Genomic DNA, 25,007 nt, shown 5'->3' on the forward strand with positions numbered 1-25,007 from the left:
GCATGGACATTTTCCTCCAGCTCCCAGGAGTTATCCTCGGGGGAATAGCCCTTCCACCCAACTAGATACTGCAGCCTTCCACAGTGGAGTCTGGAGTCAAGGATCTTGGCCACAATGTATTCCTCCTGGTCTTGTACTCTTACCGGAGGAGGAGGAGGGGGGTGGCGGCCTGGGAAAGTGTTCTCAACATGTGGTTTCAGGAGAGAGCAGTGGAAAACCGGGTGCACTCGGATGGAGTCGGGAAGGTCGAGTCGGAAGGTGACTTCGTTGATTCGAGCCGTGATCTGGAAAGGACCCATGTATTTTTGGCCCAACTTCCGGGAGGGAACCTTTGGGCTTAGGTTTCTGGTGGAGAGCCACACCTTGTCTCCTACCTGGAATTCCGGAGCGGGTTTGCGGTGTTTATCCGCTGCCTGCTTGAAGTGGCTCTGGGCTCATTGTAAATTGTCCCGAATATTTTCCTGTGCCTGTTGTAGACTTGCAAGACGTTCAGCCACAGCTGGGACTGTGGTGGAAATGGGAAAATGAGGGATGAAGGTTGGGTGTAGGCCGGTGTTAGCGTAGAACGGGCTGTATTGGGTAGAACTGTGCTCCGCATTGTTATAGGCGAACTCGGCCGTGGAGAGGTGGTCCAGCCAGTCGTCCTGCAGATGGGTGACAAAACAGCGCAAATACTGCTCGAGGATTTGATTTGTTCTCTCGGTCTGCCCATTGGATTGGGGGTGGAACGCAGAAGACAGGTTCACCTTGATCCCAAGGGCTTGACAAAAGTTTCTCCAGAACCTGGAAGTGAACTGTACTCCCCGATCCGAAACTACATTGTCCGGGGCCCCATGTAGCCTAAAAACCTCTCGGAGTACCAGATCAGCCGTCTGGTTGGCGGTAGGTAGGCCCTTGCAGGGGATGAAGTGGGCCATTTTGGTGAGACGGTCGATGACGACCAGAACGGTGTTCATACCCTTGGAGGGAGGAAGGTCCACAATAAAGTCCATGGAGATTGAACCCCAGGGGCGGGAGGGAACCGGGAGTGGACATAGCAAGCCCACGGGGGAGGAGCGGGGGGTCTTGTTGCGGGCACACGTCGTGCATGAGGAGACAAACCTCTCGGTATCTTTTCTGTAAGTTGGCCACCAGAAGAAACGGGAGAGGAGCTCCTGGGTCCTTCTGATACCCAGATGGCCGGCCGGTTTGGAATCGTGGTTGAGTTGAAGTACGTCAAGTTGTGCAGATTCTGGTACGTACAACTGCTGATCCCGGTACAACCAGTAGCCACCCTTGAGAGTAAGGTTTACAGCTCCAGGTGGGTAGGTGAGGAGGTGATCGTTCTCATACTCTTCCTTGAGGGAACCCAGGAGTTCCCTCAAGTAGGTGGCTCCTAGGATGCTTCTGTCGGGAAGGATACCGGCCGGAGCCTCATTGATCTGAGAGGGTTCAGAGAACATCCTTGAGAGAGCATCCGCTTTGCCGTTCTTCGACCCAGGGCGATAGGAGATAATAAAATTGAATCTGGAGAAAAACAGACTCCACCTGGCCTGTCTGGCGGTGAGTCTCTTGGCGCTGCGGATAAACTCTAGGTTCCGGTGGTCGGTGTATACAGAGATGGGATTGTGGGCCCCCTCCAGCAAGTGTCTCCACTCGGTGAAAGCGTCCTTGATTGCCAGCAGTTCCTCATTCCCGATGTCGTAATTCCATTCAGCGGGGGACATCTGGCGGGAGAAGAAAGCGCAAGGGTGTAGGAGCATCTTTTCCCCTGAACGTTGAGACAGAATTGCGCCCACCGCAGTGTCGGAGGCGTCCACCTCAACCGTAATTCAGGGTTTGGGTGGGCCAGGATCGGGGCAGAGGTGAAGAGGGACTTCAGTTTAACAAAGGCCTCCTGTTCCTCCGGAGTCCACATGAAGGGGACAGTCTTTTTTGTTAGTTGAGTGATTGGGGCGATGATTTTCGAAAAGTTCCTGATGAATTTCCGATAAAAGTTTGCGAAACCTATAAATCTCTGGACCTCCTTTTCGTTCTTCGGGGCGGGCCACTCAGTCACGGCCTGGATCTTCGGGGAATCCATACTTAAGCCCTCCGGGGAAATAATATAGCCGAGGAATTGGGTGGAAGTCTGTTCAAATTCACACTTCTCCAGTTTAATATAGAGAGACTGTTCACAGAGTTTCTATAGAACCCTGCGGACATGCCCACGATGTTGTTCAGGGTCTTCTGAGAAATTCAAAATATCGTCCAGATATGCTACCACAAATTGGTCAAGCATGTCCCTGAGGACGTCGTTGATAAAATGTTGGAAGGTAGCAGGGGCATTGCAGAGGCCGAAAGGCATGACCAGATACTCAAAGTGACCATAGCGGGTTCGGAAGGCAGTTTTCCACTCGTCCCCCGGGCGAATTCGGACCAGGTTGTAGGCTCCTCGGAGATCGAGCTTAGTGAAGACTTTTGCCGCCCGAAGTCTCTCAAGGAGTTCAGAAATCAGGGGGAGAGGGTACCGCTTCTTCACAGTAACGTTGTTGAGCTTTCGATAATCTATGCAAGGGCGTAGAGAAGAGTCTTTTTTCTCCACAAAGAAGAAAGGAGCCCCTGCAGGAGATGTAGAAGGTCGGATAAAACCTTTTTTTAGATTTTCGTCAAGGTACTCCTTCAGGGCCTTGAGTTCCGGCTCGGAGAGGGAGTATATACTGCCGAAGGGTATTTCGGCTCCAGGTAGCAGCTCAATCGGGAAGTCATAAGGCCGATGCGGGGGCAGTTTGTCTGCATTTCTTTTGTCACAGACATCCTGGAACTCCCGATATTGAGGGGGTAAAAGCTCCTTGGTGGATAGTCCGAATATGGGGTGTTCTTCGGGCGGAGGAGGGACGGATTCACGTAAACAGTTCTGAGAACAAAAGTCCGAGCGAAACCGTATGCAGCGATCGTCCCAGTCCACCAAGGGGTTGTGGGTTTCCAACCAAGGAATGCCTAGGATCACCGGAAACTTAGGGGAGGTGATCAGGGAGAAGTGAATGGTTTCCTGATGATCGGGTTTGACGAGGAGTTGAAGATCAGCGGTTTGGTGTGTAACCGGCCCAGAAGAGAGCGGGGTCCCATCGACGGTTTCCAGATCGATGGGGGCTGCCCTGGTTATCAGTGGTATGTTGTTCTCATGGGCAAAGGTCAAGTCCATGAAATTTCCGCCGGCCCCCGAGTCAAGCATTGCAGAGCAGGGAAGCTGTCGTTCCCCAATGGTGATAAGGATGGGTACAATGAAGTGGGACCCGGTACCTGTAATGTCCATGGTTTCAGAGGCCAAGGGTGAGATTGTGGCTTGTTGTAATTCCCGTAATTTAGTGACAGCGATGGTTCGGCGAGTCTTATTGGGGCACTTAATAGCGAAGTGCCCTGGCTCGCCACAGTAAAGGCAGAGGCCTGCGGCCAGTCGTCTCTCCTTTTCAGCAGCCGAGTCTTGCGCAGTGTGTCGACCTGCATCGGTTCGGTGGAGGGTTGGTGAACCAGCTGAGTCGTTGGAGTGAAAGGGTACGCGGGCCTGTTATCTAAGGACCAGAGTCTTTCTCTCCTTCTTTCCGCAAGTCTCCGGTCAATTCGGATGCACAGTTGGACGAAGTCATCCAGATAGTCTGGGGCGTCTACACTGGCGAGCTCATCCTTTATAAGTTCGGAGAGTCCGCGGCGAAATTGACTTTTCTGAGCAGCGGGGTTCCAGGTGGTATCTGTGACCCAGCGGCGGAACTCGGAGGTATACTCGGCTACAGAGCGTCTTCCCTGCCGTAGACTACGCAGCCTAGCCTCGGCAGTCGCGCAGCGGTTAGGGTCGTTGAAGACTTGGCTCATGGCTGCGGTGAAGTTGTCTAGGTTATTTAATAAGGGACTGTGGGATTCCACATATGGGGATGCCCATGCCAGGGCCTCGTCAGTTAGAAGGTTAATGATGAGCAGGATCTTCTTTCTGTCTGAGGAAAAGGAGCCCGGCTGCATCTTAAAGTAGATACAGCACTGGTTGAGGAACCCGCGAAACTAGCGCCGATCGCCGTTAAACTTTGACGGGAGAGGCATGCGGGTGTCTGTGACCGCGCCGCGTACGTCCAGTAGTTGACGCTGCAAGTCAATAATTTCCCTCTGTTGGCTCTGGATTTTATAACAAGACACGGAGGCTTCGTATTGCATCATACTTTCTTTACTTCATTCCCAGCAGCAAAGAGTTAACATAAAAAATTAAGGACAAACCCCCAAATAACCCCTCCCATAAACAGTCCATAAATAGGTCTTCCTTCTACACATCTTCCTCTTTCTTTGCTGCTCCCCAGCAGATGAGTACCTCTTATTCTTATTGTGATTTTATTGTATTGCTTAGTGCTAGAGGTTTTTTAATCCTACGACCTTTGATGTTTTATCATTGATATTTTGCCCTTAATCTCATTGTCCAGTGTATATTTCTGTCCTTATGTTTTAGCCTATTTTTCGTTTTTGTCTTTTCTCTTGCCCAGTTCAAGTTTTCCTTTCTCTCGCTTGTTGAGCGCTGTTTCCCTTCATTTTCGCTTCCCCCCTTTCGCCTTGTGCCTTTTTTCTCACTGTACCTTGTCTGGTTCCGGCGCCATTGCTCCTCTGCTTCTTCAGCGTTCGCGCTTCTTGCCGTCCGAAATCTCGCGATATCGCGGGATTTCGGCGGCATTCACTTGAGGGGCGGGTCGCGCCGGGCCCGAGATTCTTGGGCGCCATCTTGCTTCACCCGTCTGCCTCCTTCTGTTGCTGGCAGCGCAGGCGGTTTCGACCGCCATCTTATTACACCTAGTTGAGGGGGGGGGGCGTTTTTCTTCCTCCCCCTCCTCCTGTTCCGGTTTTCCGTCCCTGCACGCCGCATCGTTGCCTGAGGCTGCCTGCTCTTAGTCTCGGCTGCTATTATTCTTGTTGGTCTGTGTGTCCCACAGGAGTGACTAACTCCTTATCATGTCTCTGCCCAGTGATGTCCCCTTGCCCCTGGTGAATCCTGCCCCCAGCCCCATTGCACCACCTGCTGATTCTAACCCCAGGCAAGCTGAATCTCAGGTTCTGGATTTACATCAATCCATTTCTTCAGCTATTGCCAGCGCCATGGGTAATATGTCCAATATTATTTCTCAATCAGTTTCTCAGGCGCTTAGAGCGCAGAACCCAGTCACCACTCCCGCTGTTGCCCCGGCTCCTGTTACCTCCAGAACTGTTGATGCAGATGGCTTAGTTCCATCAAGAGACGACGTGCCAAGGTCACGTAAAAGAGCCTGCCCGCGCCAGGCGGAAAAAGCGCGTCACTGGAAGTCCGCTCGGTCTCGCCCCGAGCCTAGTTCTGACTCTGATATTGAGTCAATGAGGATCTTTACGCCTCTGATACGGACCTAGAAGGGGTCCAGGTGGCTGACGGGTTTACGGGTTTCTCCCCCCCCTTCTGGCACAGGTCCAGAAGCTGGTACCTCGGGTCCCGACTCCCTTGTTGATCCGCAGGGTGAACCCCTGTTTGACCCTGACAGCCTGCACCATCCCAGGTCGGCTGAATGGTTGCCCATCCCTCACGTTGCCCACTATTTGGAAAATAGAGTGAGGAAACCGCTCTCCAAAGAGACCCGGAATAAGTTGAAGGCAGAATGCCCCCGGCCCCTAATACAAAATAAGGTGTGCGAAACACCAAATGTGGATCCCAAAATGATCCAGTTCCTTTCAAAGTCGGGCTTCAATACCCGCAAAGGCCTTGATTTGGCCCTCCGGGCTTGTCAGGACAAGCTCCTAGACAGCCTAGGACCCCCGACAAAAATATTTGAAATGGCTGAAACTGCCAGATCTGAGGGTACGGCCATAGACCCAGAAGAACTAAGTGGCTGGGCGCAGCGCGCCATTTGTTTGATAGGGAATGTCAATTCCTCCCTCTCCATCGAACGGAGGAAAGCTCTTCTTATGAAGATTGAGCCCAAATTGTCCAATATGGCGCTGACTGAGGCGGGCAAGGAGGCTCAGGGACTCCTTTTTGGAGATAATTTCATCAAGGATTTAGGAAAGTTTGTGGGAGCGTTTACCGCTCTTGACAAGGCACAAAGCTCCATGCGCAGGGTTTTCCAGGGGCGTGTCTCTAGCAGGGCCGGCAGCTTCAGGGGCCGTCTGTCCGGCCGTGTCCATTTCCAGTCGCGCGGAAACGCTCGAGGCCCCTATCATCAACGTTCGTCATTCCAGGACCAGAGGCAGCAGTCCTCCTTCTTCCCTTCTAGGGGCCAATCTTACCGTCCAAGAGGATTCAGAGGCGCTGTTGGTTCCAGACGTCCACTCGGTAAGTCCTCAAAATCTATGGTTTTCTTCCAGCCATTGTATCGGGGGCAGACTCCGACATTTTTTGCCCGCCTGGAGCCGTGTCACATCCGATCCGTGGGTGCTGGCCACGGTTCAGGGTTTCCAGATAGAGCTGGTGGTTGCGCAGTTGTCACTTCCAGAACCTCATCCGCTGGTCTTGGCGGACTCGGCCCGGTCTCTCTTGGACCTGGAACTCCATTCCCTTATGGTCAAAGGAGCGATAGAGAGAGCTCCTCCCCATTCGGTCGGGGTGATCAGCACTATCTTTTTAGTAGAAAAGAAAGGAGGCCAATTCCGTCCGGTAATAAATTTACGGAGTCTCAACAGATTTGTATGTTACCGCCATTTCAAAATGGAAGGGATTCATCTACTCAGGGACCTTCTTCTTCCAGGGGACTGGTTGGCGAAGTTAGACCTGAAGGATGCCTACCTGACGGTGCCGATCTCCCCCCAGTCCAGACTTCTCCTGCAATTTCGCTGGCACGGCCTCCTCTGGCAGTTCACGTGCCTGCCGTTTGGCCTCTCATCAGCCCCTTGGTGTTTTACCAAGTTAATGAGACCAGTTGTAGCTTGGCTCCGCAGTCAGGGTGTTCGTCTTGTGATTTATCTGGACGACATCCTCTTCATGGCTCAATCCCCATCCGAGCTCCTTTCTCACCTGCACTCTGCAATGTCCCTCATTACAGGTCTTGGTTTTGTCATCAACACCGAGAAGTCCTGTCTGCAGCCTTCCAGGTCAATAGAGTTTCTGGGTTTTGTTGTGAACTCCACCGAACTATCCCTCTTCCTGCCACGAGCCAAGGTCAAGTCCATACGGAAGGAACTTCGTCACGCTCTGAGACTCCCTCAGTTGTCCCTTCGGCACTTAGCTCGCATTATCAGTCTCCTCTCCTCCTCCATCCAAGCGATTTTCCCGGCTCCTCTTCACTACAGAGCGTTGCAACGGCTGAAGATTGCCCACTTGCAAGCGGGGGCTTCATATGCGGATCTGGTGTCTCTGGATCACGTGACGAGGGACGAACTGGCGTGGTGGATATCCAACCTCGACGCGTGGAACGGTAAGGCCATCGTGGGACCCCAACCCGATCTGATTGTGGAGTCAGATGCCAGTCTTCTCGGCTGGGGTGCGTACTGCAATGGGGTCTCCACCGGAGGTCCCTGGTCAGGCAACGAAACTCACCTCCATATCAACGCTCTGGAACTATTAGGCAGGATCTTTCGCCATACGCAGCTTCACCAACGACAGGATATCGGCAGTGCATCAGGCTCAGGATGGACAACGTGTCTGCTGTGCGTTATGTGAATGCCATGGGGGGCACCCATTCTTCGATACTGACCCATCTGGCGAAGGAGTTTTGGACCTTTTGCCTCGACAAAGGCTTCACGGTGGTCGCGGAACATATTCCAGGACTTCACAATACCTTTGCGGACTGGAGCTCTCGCCACTCGTCGGATTTCAGCGACTGGAGGTTAGATCCAACGGTATTCTCCTCCATCTTGTCGATTTGGGGACCCCTGTCTATAGATCTTTTTGCCTCTCGATGGAACGCGCAGCTTCCGCGTTTCTACAGTTAGAGACCAGACCCCCTTTCGGAAGCTGTGGACGCCCTCCTACAGGATTGGTCGGATCATCGAGCTTACGCTTTCCCTCCATTTGCTCTCATCCCGTGGGTGCTATCACAGGTTCGGCGTCAACTGGCGGCAGTGGTGCTGGTGGTACCCTTTTGGCAGGCCCAATCGTGGTTTCCTCAACTCCTGGAACTTCTAGTGGAGGACCCCCGGCTTCTTCCATCGTTTCCGGATCTCCTTCGCGGACCCCTGGACCAACTTCACCCGCTGGTATCAGACGGCTCTCTCACTCTCCTCGCGTGCAGAGTTTCGGGGATCAGTGGAATGTCTCGGGCTTATCGAGAACGACTCATATCCTTTTGGAGAGCGCATGGGCCCCCGGCACCCGACGGGCTTATCAGTCAGCCTGGAGGCGCTGGTCTGATTGGTGCATGGGCCGGAGTCTGGATCCCTTTTCAGCGCCTGTGACGGACATGCTTGAGTTCCTGTCGTCCCTTTTTGATGAAGGTAAAGCCTATAGGTCCATTAACCTCTTCCGTTCCGCCATATCTTCTCGCCACCAGGGTTTTGCGGGCTGTCCGGCAGGTCGACATCCCTTGGTCTGTCGTCTTCTTAAAGGTTCTCGGCTATCTCGTCCGCCCAGGCCCCGTTTCACTACTTCCTGGGATGTTATGCTGGTCCTTCGTTTTTTCTCGGCTTGGCCTCTTAACTCGGATTTATCCCTTCGCCAAATTTCGGCCAAGCTGGTCACCCTTTTTTGCTTGATTTCCTGCAAAAGGGTCTCGGACGTGCGAGCCTTGGATTTCGATGCCTTGTCTTTTACTCCTGGCGGGGTGTCCTTTAACATATCTCGCCGTACCAAAACTAATATCCGGTCGGTTTCCTATCCGGCCTTTCCGGATAACATTTCCCTTTGTCCGGTGCAATGTTTGCAGGAGTATTTAAGCCGCATGTCTTCCTTACGTGAATCCGCTTTCCCCACAACTTTTCGTTTCGTTCCGCAGGCCTTTTCTGCCGGTCGCTACTGTCACCCTATCCCGTTGGGTCAAGTGGATTTTGTCTCTGGCCGGCGTGGATACGTCGATTTTCACGGCTCATTCGGTTAGAGGAGCCTCTGCTACCTCCATGACTGTCGCCGGTGCCCGCTTGGAGGATGTCCTTCGGTTGGCGGATTGGTCTAGGGCTTCAACGTTTAGGGAGTTCTACTTCAGGCCGCCTCCTCATGCCTTTTCTTCTGTAATGTCGTCACTTTAAACTTGCAATACGAAGCCTCCGTGTCTTGTTATAAAATTGCATGATTTTCCTATTGTATGATGTAAAGTCATGATTTTATTAAAGACACGGAGGCGAGTATTGCCCACCCTATTTTTCTCCCACCCTTTTATAGTTGGGTTCGGGGGTTCATATTATCGTTTTATTTAATGTATTTAAATTATTTATTTAATGTATTTATATTTCTTCTTCAATATATATTATGTTTTGTATTTGGTGTTTTATTCCTTTTGTGTTTTATATTTGATTCCTCTCGCCACATGTTTGGATACGATTTCAGATTCCATGTATTACCGTCTTCTATTTCTGTTGTCTTCTCAGGCTGATTCCTGATCTTCATCCTGTCATGGTTCCGAGAAGTTCGTCGTTCTGCTTGACCGCTGTTCCGGTTCAGTTCTGAGGTTCAGTTTCTAATTCCGCGGATCCCAGCCAGAGTTCGCTTGGAAGTGTGTTCGGTTTCGTGTTTGGTTGGCTAGTCACATCAAAGAAAGAGGAAGATGTGTAGAAGGAAGACCTATTTATGGACTGTTTATGGGAGGGGTTATTTGGGGGTTTGTCCTTAATTTTTTATGTTAACTCTTTGCTGCTGGGAATGAAGTAAAGAAAGTATGATGCAATACTCGCCTCCGTGTCTTTAATAAAATCATGACTTTACGTCATACAATAGGAAAATCATGCAATTGCGCCTTGAAGTTGAGCCATTTCCTTTTGGGCAGAGGTGCCAAACTCCTGAAGTTCGGAGACTTGTTTGCACAGGGTGGCCATCGCGGACTCCATTTTTAGGCTGGTTATTCTGTTACAATCCTACAGGCTCACCTGAGTCAGAGGACAGCTGGCTGGAGGTGGGAGCCCAGTGGCAAAGACCGCAGGCAGGTTGTAGTTGCAGGAAGTCAGGCAGAGGCGTAATCGGTTGGAAGGCGGTGGGTCAGGGCAGGCGGCAGTGAGCGTGGTCAGACAATCCGGATCGGGTACGGTGGTAGCAGTTCAGTTGGTAGGGACAAGCAGAAAAGTAGTCGGGGACAATTCCGAGGTCGGCAGCAGTCGAGTTGGTAGCAGTAGCAACAGAGGAACAGCAGTAGATGCAGCAGGATCAAGTCCAGAAGAACAATAACCAACAGGGATCTGGTGCAAGAGGCTGGGCTTATAAAGAGAAAGTAGCAGGTGCAAGGAATCACAGAGATTAACAAGGCAAGGCTGGAACAAGGTAGATCAAAGAGTTCAGTAGAAGGAAAAGTCCAGAAGGGTTGGTAGTCTAGTGGCTAGAGCTACCGCCTGGGACATGGCCGGTCATGGATTCGAATCCTGACAGTTAGAAAGCATATTATAGTGCATTTGTGTTGTGTGCGGTTCTGCTGTGATACTGCAGGTATATAGAGGGACAAGCGTTATTGGAGCAAATAATTTCTACTGGTGTGATATACCAGTCGCCCCCCCAAAAAACTGCTTGATATATATCAATATACTTTCTTTATAGTGCATTTGGGTACTGTATAGTGCATTTGCGCATGCGCATACGCGAAAATTATATTGCCGATATTTCCTTCGAAAAAAAATTATGAATGGAGATTGCAAATTTAAATAATACATCTGGTATGTCACTGTCCATGTTGTGGGACTATTTGTGCACTTCTAGTAATTATTTCTTGCCTGCAAATATGAGCTGAAGGTTTTTCAGGTTCGCGAACCACCGCAAACTTGCCGTTTGCGAACATCCCGGCCAAAGTTCGTCCATCACTACATGTCCAAACTATGACCCTAAAACAATAACTACAGTGGGATGCGAAAGTTTGGGCAACCTTGTTAATCGTTATGATTTTCCTGTGTAAATCGTTGGTTGTTACGATAAAAAATGTCAGTTAAATATATCATACTGGAGACACACACATTGATATTTGAGAAGTGAAATTAAGTTTATTGGATTTACCGAAAGTGTGCTATAATTGTTTAAACAAAATTAGGCAGGTGCATAAATTTGGGCACCACAAAAAATTAATTAAATCAATATTTAGTAGATCCTCCTTTTGCAGAAATTACAGCCTCTAAACGCTTCCTGTAGGTTCCAATGAGAGTCTGGATTCTGGTTGAAGGTATTTTGGACCATTCCTCTTTACAAAACATCTTTAGTTCATTCAGGTTTGATGGCTTCCGAGCATGGACAGCTCTCTTTAAGTCACACCACAGATGTTCAATTATATTCAGGTCTGAGGACTGAGATGGCCATTCCAGAACGTTGTACTTGTTCCTCTGCATAAATGCCTTAGTGGATTTTGAGCAGTGTTTAGGGTCGTTGTCTTGTTGAAAGATCCAGCCCCGACGCAGCTTTAGCTTTGTCACTGATTCCTGGACATTGGTCTCCAGAATCTGTTGATACTAAGTGGAATCCATGCGTCCCTCAACTTTGACAAGATTCACAGTCCCTGCACTGGCCCCACAGCCCCACAGCATGATGGAACCACCACCATATTTTACTGTAGGTAGCAGGTGTTTTTCTTGGAATGCAGTGTTCTTTTTCCTCCATGCATAACGCCCCTTGTTATGGCCAAATAACTCAATTTTAGTTTCATCATTCCACAGCACCTTATTCCAAAATGAAGCTGGCTTGTCCAAATGTGCTTTAGCCCACCTCAAGTGGCACTTTTTGTGCTGTGGGCGGAGAAAAGGCTTCCTCTGCATCACTCTCGCATACAGCATCTCCTTGTGTAAAGTGTGCCGAATGGTTGAACGATGCACAGTGACTCCATCTGCAGCAAGATGATGTTGTAGGTCTTTGGTGCTGGTCTGTTGGTTGACTCTGACTGTTCTCACCATTCATCGCTTCTGTCTATACGAGATTTTTCTTGGTCTGCCACTTCGAGCCTTAAAGGGGTTCTGCACCTTCATTTAACTGATGATCTATCCTCTGGATAGATCATCAGCTTCTGATCGGCGGGGGTCCGACACCCGGGACCCCCGCCGATCAGCTGTTTGAGAAGGCAGCGGCACTCCAGCAGCGCCGCTGCCTTCTCGCTATTTACCGCCGGGCCGCCCGCCCACTGACGTCACGACTTGTATCAACTAGAGTGGGCGCGGCTAAGCTCCATTCAAGTGAACAGAGCTTAGCCGCGCCCACTCTAGTTGATACAAGTCGTGACGTCAGTGGGCGGGCGGCCCGGCGGTAAACAGTGAGAAGGCAGCGGCGCTGCCTTCTCAAACAGCTGATCGGCGGGGGTCCCGGGTGTCGGACCCCGGCCGATCAGAAGCTGATGATCTATCCAGAGGATAGATCATCAGTTAAATGAAGGTGCAGAACCCCTTTAACTTGAACTGAGCCTGTGGTCTTCCATTTCCTCAATATGTTCCTAACTGTGGAAACAGACAGCTTAAATCTCTGAGACAGCTTTCTGTATCCTTCCCCTAAACCATGATGGTGAACAATCTTTGTCTTCAGGTCATTTGAGAGTTGTTTTGAGACCCCCATGTTGCTACTCTTCAGAGAAAATTAAAAGAGGAGGGAAACTTACAATTGACCCCCTTAAATACTCTTTCTCATAATTGGATTCACCTGTGTATGTAGGTCAGGGGTCACTGAGCTTACCAAGCCAATTTGAGTTCCAATAATTAGTTCTAAAGGTTTTGGAATCAATAAAATGACAACAGAGCCCAAATTTATGCACCTGCCTAATTTTGTTTAAACAATTATAGCACACTTTCTGTAAATCCAATAAACTTCATTTCACTTCTCAAATATCACTGTGTGTGTCTCCTATTGTCACAACCAGACAGCTGAGAAGCTCTGACAGAGGCCTTTCAGAACCTCCTCTTTGAGTTTCTGTGTTGTGGTATTCAGCTCCTCCTCTCCTTAGCCTCTCTCAGCTGTCATGTGTTGGACTAATTGCTTCCCTTTAAATTCTTCCCCAGAAGGCTTTTCTGGGCGGCTTATATTTCTTCCTGGAGTATGTGTGCATGCCCATCTGGTTCTCCTCTCCTCTACAAAGTTAAGTGTTATACTGTTATCTGTTATTTTCTGTTTGCTGGATCCCAGGTGACCCTGACTCCCTCCGTGTCTGGTGTAGGGAGCCGGTGGTCGTGTCCCCTCACTATTGTAGGGTGCTCAGGGTTTATATAGTCAAGGTACGTGGATATGCATACCTCCACCATTCGGATCTATGCATAGGCTAAGCAGCCAGGGAAAGTGCCAGGTCTTCTACAGGGGTCTCCCTTTTGTTCCTTAGCTGTTGGATCCAGCGAGTCATTTATGCATGTTGTTTTGCCTTGTTACCTGTACACATTCCGTGACATTATAAGCCGCCAAAACCGTTTTAAGCATGGATCCGGTTTCACTTTTGGCTGAACGCTTCCAGGGTCTTTCATTGGAGGTAGCTGACCTCCGTAAGACTTTTTCTCAGCTTCAAGTGACCGGTTCAGCTTGCGTTCATGGAGCTTGTTCTGAGCCTAAGATCTCGCTCCCGGATACGTTCTCCGGGGGTAGTGAGAATTTTGTGCGTTTTAGAGAGGCTTGCAAACTCCATTTTCGCCTTCTTCCCCTTTCCTCTGGAGATGAGGAACGGAGGGTGGGGATCATTATATCGCTGCTCAGAGGTAACGCTCAGTCCTGGGCCTTTTCGCTGCCGGAGGGGGCACGGCCTCTCCGTTCAGTGGATGAATTCTATTTAGCCCTGGGTCAGATATATGATGATCCGGATCGTATTGCTCTGGCGGAGTCTAGACTACGTCTCTTATGCCAGGGTAAACAATCCGCAGAAATATACTGCTCAGAATTTCGGAGATGGGCAGCTGATACTGGTTGGAATGATGCTGCACTCCGAAGTCAATTTTGCCATGGTCTTTCAGAGGGATTGAAAGATGCATTTGCCTTTCATGAAAGGCCTATTTCTTTGGACTCTGCTATGTCTCAGGCCGTTCGTATTGACAGGCGTCTTAGAGAGAGAGGAGAGATCTCTCCTTCATGTCATACTCGGTCCCAGGACTGTGCAGCGGTCCCATTCTGTGCGCAGGGGTCTCAGTCGCTGTCAGCCCCTTCTGAGCAGGAGCCCATGCAGCTGGGGTTGATTGCTTCTGACAATAGAAGATTCAGCCCGCATGGGACGGTTTGTTTTTGTTGTGGAGGTATTAATCATTTGGCAAATATTTGTCCCTCTAGGAGATTCAGGCAGTTCTCTGGGTATAATAAAGAAACAAAGAGGAAAAAATCTTTGAAAAATGTTCCGTCTGTTACTATTGGCAGGGTTGAGGCGGAAATTGAAGGTTTTCCGTTTGCTTGTAGTTCCCGTTTTGTCCTGACGGCTAGGGTGGCGCTAGAGAGCAAGAACATTTTTTGTGAGATTTTTGTGGATAGTGGAGCAGCGGTCAATCTCATTGATAATCAATTTGCGATAACTCATGGTTTCCAGGTGTGCGCTTTGAGAAAGGATATTCCGGTTTTTGCTATCGATTCCGCTCCACTTTCTCAGAAATCATTAAAGGGCATAGTTCACAATATCCGTTTGATTGTGAGTGATGCTCATGTTGAGGATGTGTCATGTTTCGTCCTTAGCGGTTTGCCCACCCCTCTGGTGTTGGGGCTGCCCTGGCTCACGAAGCATAACCCCACCATTGATTGGCAAGCGAAGCAAATAAATGGTTGGAGTGACTTTTGCAGAGAGAATTGCCTCATGACATCTGTTTCTGAGGTTGCTACTAAGACTATACCATCTTTTCTCTCTGAATTTTCGGATGTCTTCTCTGAGAGTGGAGTTCAGGATTTGCCCCCGCACAGGGAGTACGATTGCCCTATTAATCTCATCCCAGATGCCAAGCTGCCTAAATCTCGTTTATACAATCTTTCCCAACCTGAGAGGATCGCTATGCGTGCTTATATCTCTGAGAGTCTGAGAAAGGGACACATACGACCCTCGAAGTCACCTGTTGCCGCTGGTTTTTTCTTTGTTAAGAAAAAAGATGGTTCTTTAAGACCTTGTCTGGATTTCAGGGAGCTGAACAATATCACAATTCGTGACCCTTATCCGCTTCCTCTGATCCCGGACCTATTTAACCAGGTTGTTGGGGCTAAAGTATTTTCCAAATTAGATTTAAGAGGGGCATACAACCTGGTCAGGGTCAGAGAAGGGGACGAATGGAAGACGGCCTTCAATACCCCTGAGGGCCATTTTGAAAACTTGGTTATGCCTTTTGGTTTGATGAATGCCCCAGCCGTTTTTCAGCATTTCGTGAACAGCATTTTTTATCATTTGATGGGAAAATTTGTATTGGTGTATTTGGATGACATTTTGATTTTTTCTCCCGATTTCAAAACTGATAAGGAACATTTACGTCAGGTCTTGCTCATTCTGCGGGAGAATAAATTATATGCGAAACTGGAAAAATGTGTGTTTGCGGTACCAGAAATTCAATTTCTGGGGTTTCTTCTCTCCGCTTCTGGTTTTCGCATGGACCCCGAGAAGGTCCGCGCTGTGCTTGAGTGGGAGCTTCCTGAGAATCAAAAGGCGCTGATGCGTTTTTTGGGCTTTGCCAATTATTACAGGAAGTTCATTTTGAATTATTCTTCTATTGTTAAACCACTCACTGATATGACCAGAAAGGGGGTAGATTTTTCTTCTTGGTCAGTAGAGGCGCGTAAGGCTTTTTCTGATATCAAGGAGAGTTTTGCTTCCGCTCTCATCTTGGTGCAACCTGATGTTTCGTTACCCTTCATAGTTGAGGTTGATGCTTCTGAGGTGGGTGTGGGGGCGGTCTTGTCTCAGGGTTCCTCTCCTGCCAATTGGCGACCGTGTGCCTTTTTCTCAAAAAAACTCTCCTCCGCAGAGAGAAATTACGATGTGGGAGATAGGGAATTGTTGGCCATCAAGTTGGCTTTTGAGGAATGGCGCCATTGGCTAGAGGGAGCCAGACACCCTATTACCGTATTTACTGACCATAAAAATCTGGCCTACTTGGAGTCAGCCAAGCGTCTGAACCCATGACAGGCCAGATGGTCGTTGTTCTTTTCTAGGTTTAATTTTGTTGTCACGTTCCGCCCTGGAGTTAAGAATGTGAAGGCAGATGCCCTGTCACGTTGTTTTCCGGGAGGCGGGAATTTTGAAGACCCGGGTCCCATTTTGGCTGAAGGTGTGGTGGTCTATGCTCTTTTTCCTGAATTGGAGGCAGAGGTGCAGGCAGCCCAGTCAGAGGCTCCTGATCTTTGTCCTCCTGGGAGGTTGTTTGTGCCTCTCGCTTTAAGACACAAGATTTTTAAAGAACACCACGATACGGTCCTTGCTGGGCACCCGGGGGTAAGAGCCACACTGGATCTCATCGCTCGGAGATTCTGGTGGCCTGCGCTTCGTAAGTCGGTTGAGGGTTTTGTGGCAGCCTGCGAGACTTGCGCTCGTGCCAAAGTCCCTCATTCACGGCCATCAGGTCCTCTCCTTCCCTTACCCATTCCTTCCCGTCCTTGGACACATCTGTCCATGGACTTCATAACGGACCTGCCTCGTTCCTCGGGGAAGACTGTGATTCTGGTGGTGGTGGACCGTTTTAGCAAAATGGTGCATTTCATCCCTTTTCCTGGTTTGCCCAATGCTAAGACGCTGGCGCAGGCATTTGTTGATCACATTGTCAAATTGCACGGTATTCCTTCAGACATAGTCTCTGATAGGGGCACGCAGTTTGTTTCCAGATTCTGGAAGGCTTTCTGTTCTCGCTTGGGGGTTCGGTTGTCATTCTCTTCTGCTTTCCACCCGCAGTCGAATGGTCAGACAGAGCGCGTCAATCAGAATCTGGAGACATATCTGCGTTGTTTTGTGGCGGAGAATCAAGAGGATTGGTGTTCTTTTTTGTCCCTTGCTGAGTTTGCTTTAAATAACCGTCGTCAGGAGTCCTCTGATAAGTCACCATTTTTTGGTGCATATGGGTTTCATCCACAGTTTGGGACTTTCTCGGGAGAGGGGTCTTCTGGTTTACCTGATGAGGACAGATTCTCCTCGTCTTTGTCATCTATTTGGCAAAAGATTCAAGATAATCTAAAGAGCATGAGTGAGAGATATAAGCGTGTGGCTGATAAGAGACGTGTGCTTGGTCCGGACCTGAATGTTGGTGATCTGGTGTGGTTGTCTACCAAGAATATCAAATTGAAGGTTCCCTCCTGGAAGTTGGGTCCTAGGTTTATTGGGCCTTACAAAATCCTGTCTGTCATCAATCCTGTTGCATACCGTCTTGATCTTCCTCAGACTTGGAAGATCCATAATGTTTTTCATAAGTCCTTATTGAAACCTTATGTTCAACCCATTGTACCTTCGCCTTTGCCTCCTCCTCCGATTATGGTTGATGGGAATCTTGAATTTCAGGTCTCTGGGATTGTGGATTCTCGTCTTGTCCGCGGTTCTCTTCAGTACCTTGTTCACTGGGAGGGGTATGGTCCTGAGGAGAGGATGTGGGTCCCAGTGACGGACATTAAGGCCTCTCGTCTCATCAGGGCTTTCCATAGGTCCCATCCTGAGAAGGTGGGTTCTGAGTGTCCGGAGTCCACTCGTAGAGGGAGGGGTACTGTCACAACCAGACAGCTGAGAAGCTCTGACAGAGGCCTTTCAGAACCTCCTCTTTGAGTTTCTGTGTTGTGGTATTCAGCTCCTCCTCTCCTTAGCCTCTCTCAGCTGTCATGTGTTGGACTAATTGCTTCCCTTTAAATTCTTCCCCAGAAGGCTTTTCTGGGCGGCTTATATTTCTTCCTGGAGTATGTGTGCATGCCCATCTGGTTCTCCTCTCCTCTACAAAGTTAAGTGTTATACTGTTATCTGTTATTTTCTGTTTGCTGGATCCCAGGTGACCCTGACTCCCTCCGTGTCTGGTGTAGGGAGCCGGTGGTCGTGTCCCCTCACTATTGTAGGGTGCTCAGGGGTTATATAGTCAAGGTACGTGGATATGCATACCTCCACCATTCGGATCTATGCATAGGCTAAGCAGCCAGGGAAAGTGCCAGGTCTTCTACAGGGGTCTCCCTTTTGTTCCTTAGCTGTTGGATCCAGCGAGTCATTTATGCATGTTGTTTTGCCTTGTTACCTGTACACATTCCGTGACACCTATATGATATATTTAACTGACATTTTTTTATCGTAACAACCAACGATTTATACAGGTAAATCATGACGATTAAGGCTACTTTCACACTAGCGTTCGGGTTTCCGTTCGTGAGCTCCGTTTGAAGGAGCTCACGAGCGGACCCGAACGCAGCCGTCCAGCCCTGATGCAGTCTGAATGGAGGCGGATCCGCTCAGACTGCATCAGTCTGGCGGCGTTCAGCCTCCGCTCCGCTCGCCTCCGCACGGACAGGCGGACAGCTGAACGCTGCTTGCAGCGTTCGGGTGTCCGCCTGGCCGTTCGGAGGCGTGCGGATCCGTCCAGACTTTCAATGTAAGTCAATGGGGACGGATCCGTTTGAAGATGCCACAATGTGGCTCAATCTTCAAGCGGATCCGTCCCCCATTGACTTTACATTGAAAGTCTGGACGGATCCGTACTAGGCTATTTTCACACTTGCTGTTCTATGCTAAAAATAATGCAGACGGATCCGTTCTGAACGGAGCCTCCGTCTGCATTATTATGAGCGGATCCGTTCAGAACGGATCCGCCCGAACGCTAGTGTGAAAGTAGCCTTACAAGGTTGCCCAAACTTTCGCATCCCACTGTATATGCTCTTAGGCCGCTTTCAGACAAGTGCAGTATCCTTCCTGAACTTTCATAATTGACGGGGTCGCATAGCATATAATATTGATTTATGTTAGGTAACCCTTACAGTTCTGGAATGTATTGGATAACACTGACAGCATTATCAGTCAGTGTCATCTAATACATTCCAGAACTGTAAGGGTTACATAGTATCAGAAATCAGTGATGGGAGGTCAGAACGGGAGCTGCGTGGAGGCTGGATCGTGACACTCGCTTGTCAAAAAGGGGCCTTAGTGTATTATAAAAGTTCAATAAACACACATATGCTATAAATAAAGGTGCATAAACAAATTTACCTAGGGTGATCCGCTCCGCAGATGAACTTGATGCCCAATCAGATCCCAGAAGCTCGGCTGTCACAGCTTCCTACGACACATCTATTAAGAGCCTGTTGTGATTGCGCTTTGTCCCAAAATTCTGGGCGGGCCTGCACTAAGGTTATTAACCACCTCAGCTCCCCTAGCTTAAACCCCCTTAATGACCAGACCACTTTTCTACAATTCTGCACTACACTACTTTCACGGTTTATTGCTCGGTCATACAACTTACCACCCAAATTAATTTTACCTCCTTTTCTTCTCACTAATAGAGCTTTAATTTGGTGGGATTTCATTGCTGCTGACATTTTAACTTTTTTTGTTATTAATCGAAATTGACCGAAAGTTTTGCAAAAAAAAGACATTTTTCACTTTCAGTTGTAAATTTTTTCAAATGGAAATACATTTCTATATAAATTTTTCTCTAAATTTATTGTTCTACATGTCTTTGATAAAAAAAAAATGCAATAAGTGTATATTAATTGGTTTGCGCAAAAGTTATAGCGTTTGCAAACTATGGTACAAAAATGTGAATTTCCGCATTTTGAAGCAGCTCTGACTTTCTGAGCACCTGTCATGTTTCCTGAGGTTCTACAATACCAGACAGTAGAAACACCCCACAAATGACCCCATTTCGGAAAGTAGACACCCTAAGGTATTCGCTGATGTGCATAGTGAGTTCATGGAAGTTTTTATTTTTGTCACAAGTTAACGGAAAATGAACATGTGGGGTATTTATACTGCCCTGGCATTTTAGGGGCCCTAAAGCGTGAGAAGTAGTTTGGAATCCAAATGCGTAAAAATGCCCTGCGAAATCCTGAAAGTACTCATTGGAAATTGGGCCCCTTTGCGCATCTTGGCTGCAAAAAAGTGTCACACATGTGGTATCTCTGTACTCAGGAGAAGTAGGGAAATGTGTTTTGGGGTGTCTTTTTACATATACCCATGCTGGGTGAGAGAAATATCTCTCTAAAAGACAACTTTTCCCATTTTGTTTTTATACAAAGTTGTCATTTGACAGAGATATTTCTCTCACCCAGCATGGGTATATGTAAAAATACACCCAAAACACATTGCCCTACTTTTCCTGAGTACGGCGATACCACATGTGTGACACCTTTTTGCAGCCTAGGTGCACAAAGGGGCCGAAATTCCAATGAGTATCTTGAGGATTTCACAGGGCATTTTTTACTCATTTGGATTCCAAATTACTTCTCACGCTTTAGGTCCCCTAAAATGCCGGGCAGTATAAATACCCCACATGTGACCCCAAGGTATTCCGTGAGCGGCATGGCGAGTTTATGGAAGATTTTAGCAGAAATTGATTTTTTTTTGTTTTTTTCTCACAAAGTCTTCCTTTCCGCTAACTTGGGACAAAAAGTTCAATCTTTCATGGACTCAATATGCCCCTCAGCGAATACCTTGGGATGTCTTCTTTCCAAAATGAGGTCATTTGTGGGGTGTTTGTACTGCCCTGGCATTTGAGGGTTTCGGTAATCATTACATGTATGGTCAGCATCAGGAGTTTCTGCTATTCTCCTTATATTGAGCATACGGGTAATGAGATTTATTTTTTTCTGTTCAGCCTCTAGGCTGAAAAAATGAATGGCACAGATTTCTTCATTCGCATCGATCAATATGTGCAATAAAAAAAAAGGAGGGGAAAGGCGTCTGCCAGGACATAGGAGCTCAGCCCAACACCCACTCAGCTCGTATGCCCTGGCAAACCCGATTTCTCCATTCACATCAATCGATGTGGATGAATAAATCATTGCCGGAATTTTTATATTTTTTTATAAAAAATGTTTTCCAAAGCATATGAACCCTGCCCCTCAGCTCATAAGCCTCGGCAAACGTATCTTTTTTACTGGAGAGGAGAAATCTCGTCTTGCAGCGCCGCATACACCGACTTTTGTGTAATCTGACAGCAGCACAATGCTTCTGTCAGAATGCACATCAGTGCTGCAGCTGGTCGATCGGTTGGTCCACCTAGAAGGTAAAAAAAAGAAAGAAAAAAAAACAGGCCGCAACGCAATAAATTTATTAACATTAACTTTATATAACATTTGAAACAGAACATTAACTTTTAAAAACTTTATTGAACTTTTGGAACATGAACTTTTTTGCTTACCTGTGATTTTTTGATTTTTTTTTTTATACCTTTATAGGACAAACCTCTCCTTCCCCATGGGACAATGTGCAAAGCGCAAATCGCCCAGAGATGTGGTGAAGTACATTATGCACTTTGTCCCGGGTGAAAGGAGAGGTTTGCAGCAGTTTTTAAAAATTTTAAATTCAGAAACTTGGACGGGTTTCCACCGGAAAGACTGGGCATAAAAGTTTCCCGGGTTGACAGCTATAAATTGAGTGGCATACCGGTTTGTTTCTGCCACGACTAAGTCCAAGAGCTCCGCAGTCAAGAACAGCTAAAAAAAAATCAGATCCGATCTGAGCTGTCTCAACCCGAACTCCAGACTGGGCGGTGAAAGGGGGAACTACTGCTGCGGCTGAAGTTGAGTGGTGCCAATCAGGGTTTGCCAGCACCTCAGGGACTCTAGGGGCTCTACGGGCCTGTCTGTGCAGTGGCTGCGACGGGGAAACTAATGCACGTGCCACCGTACCAGCTTCAACTGCCCTTCTGGTGCTCGCCACTTCACCATGTTCTACAGCAGTGCTGGTACTAGGTCCAGGATGGGCTGCGCTGCTGGTGTATGCCTCACAAGGTAATCTGTCAGCGCCAGCCCCACTCTGCTGCCCTTGAAGCGGATCCTGCACAACCTGTGGTCTAGCAACATGGGGCCGAGTACGCCTGGTGGTATCAGGGACCTGTAGGGTTCCCATTCCTCATTCGACTGGGTCAGAAGCCTGTAGGCCTCTTCAGAAAAATTCCCCTTACTTGCCATTTGGTCAACTAAATTTAGGGGGTATTCCCTGAGACTACCCAAGAAAAAAAGCAAGCCTGTCTTACAAATGGGAGGCTAGCGAACTACAGGAAGCCGCTGCGATTGATAAAAAATATCAAAACAGATTTTTTTTTTTAATTTGTCACTGCGGCGGTGCAGGCGAGGGTGAACGCACGTGTGGGCGACCGATCAGGCCTCATCGGGCAAACACTGCGTTTTGGGTGGAGGGCGAGCTAAGGTGACACTAATACTAGTATAGATCTTACTGTGATCAGTTCTGATCACTTACAGATACTATAAAACTACCAATGCTGATTAGCGATACGCTAATCAGCGAACCAGTGACTGCGGTGCAGTGGGCTGGGCGCTAACCGGCGCTAACTACCTACCAAAGGGGCCTAAACTAACCTAACACCTAACCGTCAATACTGGTGAAAAAAAAAAGTGACAGTTTACACTGATCACTTTTTTCCCTTTCACTAGTGATTGACAGGGATGATCAAGGGGTTAATTGGGGTGATGGGGGTGATCTGGAGCTAAGTGTGTAGTGTTTGGTGTACTCAGTTATCTGTGCTCCTCTGCTGGGACCAACTGACGAAAAGGACGCAACAGAAAACACAGAAGACATTTAACACACTATATTTATAAATATAGTGTGTTAAATGGCTTTTGATTTGATTTTTCAAAAGTCACCAGCCTGCCAGTGATGATCATTGGCTGGCAGCGAACTTCTCCTGCGCCGATTCCCGGCCCGCACTGCGCATGTGCGTGCCGCCTCTGCTCGAAATCTCGCGTTTTGCGAGAGGACGCATCGGCGCGTCCAGGAGGAATAACAGGGCCGCTGCCAGGACGCAATCCTGCGTTCGGCGGTCCTGAGGAGGTTAATTGATCCACATTTTAAGGACGCATGGTCAATTAAAATAATATTTTCTTCTTGAAAAATAATAAAATAGGTTAAAAATTGGAGCTCCTAAACTGCACCGAGCAGGCAGGACTTGGAGAGAAAAACAGCAGGAACTAGTTTTTTTTTAAAATATAATCTTTATTAACTTTTATCAATTTTCATTCCAAAAGCATGTCACAGAATCATGAAAAATTGACAAGGTTTGACATAGACACATCACATCTGTCACATACTGCACAAAATTGGTCATGAAAAAAAAATAGCTAAACCCTAGCCATCATTCTATTCCCAATATTTAACGGCTGCTAGATCAAAGTTCTGATCTTGAAAGCTAGTTAACAGACCCCCTACCAAGGGTAACCCCCTCATTCCTCCCTTCCCTCTGTACCCCCCAACCCCCCCCCCCCCTCCCCGAGCTTTTTCCTTCAGCGTACCGGATCACAATACAATGTGTACATTAATCAGACAATAGTCTCCCTAATGTCCCAGCAATTTTTCGTTTCAGATACCATTCTGAGGACACAAATGGTGTCATCAAGTTCTTCAGCTCCAGATCTGAATATACTATTATCATAAAATCTTCCCATCGTTTGAAAAATTTATCGATACATTTACCCCTAATGGAATTCGCTTCTATCCTCTCCATATCAAAACATTTTTTGACATGTTCTAGAACCTCAGTCATTGAGGGTACCTGAGGTCTAAGCCAGTTATTTAACAAACACCGTTTAGCTGCCAGAATAATGATATGAACTAATGGTTGCATGTGCTTATTTTCTGGGGGAGCATGGAACAGGATGCACTCGGGAGTACCAGGGATGGCGACATTCAGATGTCTTTTAATTTGTTGTCTCACCAGGTGCCAAAAATTAGTCGAATTTGGGCATGACCAAATCCCGTGGAGCATATTTGAACCCTGTAGTTGACATTTTGGGCAGCTTGTCAATCTATCTTGCCTTTGAGATTGAGGAGAGAAGCGAAAACCGTAAATTGCTTTGTGTAATAGACGAAACTGCGTTTCTCTCCAACCTTTATTGAAAATTATCCTTCTAACCTTCTCCCAGCCCTTCTGTATGATCAGTTGTACATCTACTTCAGGGAAGTCTTTCTTCCAGGATGAGAAGAGAGTATCCACAAGGGGTTTATACCTGGTTTCACAGATTCCCTGATATAATTCAGATAATGATTTTTTAACTGACCCCTGTCCCAATAAACTGTCAAAACCGCTCGTGACGAACACTGATTTAGGGTTCTGAATCCTAGTGTATAGAAAGCTTTTGACCTGGAGAAAAGCAAAAACATGCTGTGGGCTGCTTAAGAGAAACTTCTCTTTTAATTCAGGGTACGTATAAAAACGCTGATCTTGCGGATGCCACAAATCAGATGTCTTGACGATACCCGCCGTTCTCCAGGCATTGAAGTGCTTGAGGTGAATACCCGCTGGGAACTCTGGGTGACCCCACAAAGGCATAAGCTTAGAAAGGGAAAAGGGCAGTTTGAAAATTTTACGGATCTCTTTCCACGTTGCAATGGTATCTCTAACTACCAGGCTTGTTCTTATCAATGGAGGTTGGGCTGCATACTTAGTGTGTAAAAGGGCCTTCAAACACCAAGGTTTCGCAAGTTGGGATTCTAGTGATCTATTAGTGTAAAAGTTGGTATCAAACAACCAGTCGATGCAGTGGCGCATGAGGCTCGCCAGGTTATATAACCGCAGATTTGGGAACGCCATACCTCCCTTCAACTTAGGCACCTGCAATTTTGAAAGTGCTATTCTGGGTCTCTTCCCTCCCCATAAAAAGCTGGTAAAAGCTTTTTCCAGCAATTTAATGTCCTTATGCTTAAGAAGGAGAGGGACAGTCTGCATAGGGTATAAAAGTTTTGGAATGGCAATCATTTTTAAAAGTTGACACCGGCCTCCCAGGGACAGGGGGAGATTCATCCACCTCTCAATGTCTGAGAGTATCTTTTTAAAGAGTGGTGGATAATTTAGGTAGTACAAAGATTCCGGCTGTTTACCGATATGGATCCCTAAAT

Source organism: Bufo gargarizans, chromosome 3 (genome assembly GCF_014858855.1).
Source record: "Bufo gargarizans isolate SCDJY-AF-19 chromosome 3, ASM1485885v1, whole genome shotgun sequence".
NCBI lineage: Eukaryota > Metazoa > Chordata > Amphibia > Anura > Bufonidae > Bufo > Bufo gargarizans.